This window comes from Camelina sativa, chromosome 16, assembly GCF_000633955.1.
Source record: "Camelina sativa cultivar DH55 chromosome 16, Cs, whole genome shotgun sequence".
NCBI lineage: Eukaryota > Viridiplantae > Streptophyta > Magnoliopsida > Brassicales > Brassicaceae > Camelina > Camelina sativa.
The window spans coordinates 22,777,713-22,779,794 of NC_025700.1; the positions used below are offsets into that span (position 1 = coordinate 22,777,713).

The 2,082-nt window shown below is 42.6% G+C and overlaps 1 protein-coding gene across 1 annotated transcript in view; it reads right to left on the reverse strand.

Moving 5' to 3' along the window:
* LOC104751910 (histone-lysine N-methyltransferase, H3 lysine-9 specific SUVH6-like) overlaps window positions 1–2,082 on the reverse strand; it is an 11,577-nt gene that overhangs the window by 421 nt on the left and 9,074 nt on the right. The window lies entirely within an intron of this gene.

Genomic DNA, 2,082 nt, shown 5'->3' on the forward strand with positions numbered 1-2,082 from the left:
TGAATATTAAAATGGGAAAAAAGTTTGAGAAAACCAAACATAAAACTAGAAGAATCTGAATAAAGCAGGGATAAAAAGTTGAAGGCAAATCCATCCATCAATAGAGCCTATGGGTACATACGGCAGAACCACAGTAGCAAGCTTTCTTCTTGAAATTACCCATAGAGTCGCGTACCTGGTCGATCGCATAGTTGTAGTGGTAAGTCAGTTCTTGAAGCGGAGGTATGTTGCGAAGAACATCAAGTGAGGCATTCTCTTGTCAGCATGATCATACAATACGTTCAGTTCAAGAATCACTCTCTCTTTTTCACGCAATTATATATGTTCAAGACACCTTTTATGGTTTTCTATAATGAGTTTGGACTTTGAGACAATAGACTCTTGATTACTTCTTCAGTCTATGTCTATCTTCTTCATAAAAACTTTTTCAGGGTGATCGTTTTGCATCATTAACTTGTTAAACTACATGGATCGTGTGGTGCCATAGCAAATGCACTCTTGCTTCAGTAAGATATATTTTTTTTGATGTACTGTAGAGTCAGGATGTTGTTATCTTCATAATTAAAAGCGAAAGTACTTGATTCCTTGAGCATAAAAGTAAAGCTTTCTGGCTTAATTGCAAATTAGTATATAACAAAATCTCTCTCAAACACACAAACGACTCCTAAAACTTTTTACCAAAAAAAAAAAAAAAAAAAAACCTAAAACTATATGTGAATTTAAGAAACAAGAATTTGAGAGAAATAATTCAGGCATAGACAGAAGCAGCGTATAACAAGTTAAGGCCACTATGTGACGAGTCAGAGAGGACAGCACCAGAACACTCAATGTTCGCCCAAACCTCCCACCATCCCTCGGCTCCCTGGCGTCGCGTCAGGGAAAGCTCGGCATACCAAAGCTCCAAAATGTGATCAGGACCTTGAGGCCGGGGTGCTTGCCAGAAGATGGCCATCCTGTCAACAGAGAAGGCGCAGATTTTGATGATATCAAAACCAGAAGAGTGTTGCTGCTGCAGCTCTTCCAAACCATTCACTTCCTTCCAGAGAGTCTCATTGGGTAAACGCCAAAGTATTGTCCCGCCGATACCACGGCAGAATAATGCCTCGGCTAACAACCAATCGTTTCTAGTTTCAGGGTTAGACTCTGTTACTCCGTTTGTCACAAACGTACAATTACTTGGTGAGAAGGCAAAGATCTGACCATCCTCATCCACCGCATAAACATACTTGTCGCCTTTTGGTATCACTATCACCACGCTTTGTTGGATTTTGAGAGGCATCTTGGGGGTAAACACAGACAAAAACTCCCAAGTTCCGGTTTCCAAATCAAACACTTCAACCCAGTTTGAGGAATCAGCGACATCCCAGCACCCACCAAACACGTATATCTTCTTCCCGTCAATCAAGCTCGCCGATGCTCCACTCCGAGCCATCTTCATGGGGGTAACGCGGTACACTGTGTGCTTGATACAATCAAAAAACGTGACTTCCGATGTGGGTTTGCCGTTGATGAGTCCACCGATAGTATAGATCCCCCAGTCCGTCTCCACGAAACAGGATCCTGATTCCGGGGCCTGATATAATAAGCTCGAATGGACCGGTTTGAGCAGACGTTGCACGGGGTGGAGGACGAACCACCGTGGGCTTGGATCTGGATACAAGTGCATAAATACGTACAAATATGGGTCGACGCTACCAATCCGATATCTCATGGCCCTGAGTTCATGGGATTCTGGGACAAGCCGGTGTCTCCTGGAGACCATGGCTAAGGCCACGAGGTCCAATCTCGACACCTGAGCCAGGCAATTTACAGCCACCTCATCTGGCAACAGCGACCATAACTCCTCCGTCTCATTGCTCCTCGTCGTCTTCGATTCCAATTGACTACATCCCCGAATCGCAAACATTGTTGATTTATTACCGGCGCTGGGAACTATTTCTGTGTGAGAAGGATCCATCCAGACACAACCTAATTAATCTCAATGCCCTGTTTGTGTACTTTCTTCAACTATTTATATAAATACAATTGTCGGTCTAGTTAAAAGGAAAATAAACAAAAAAAAAAAAAAAAAAAAAAAAAAAA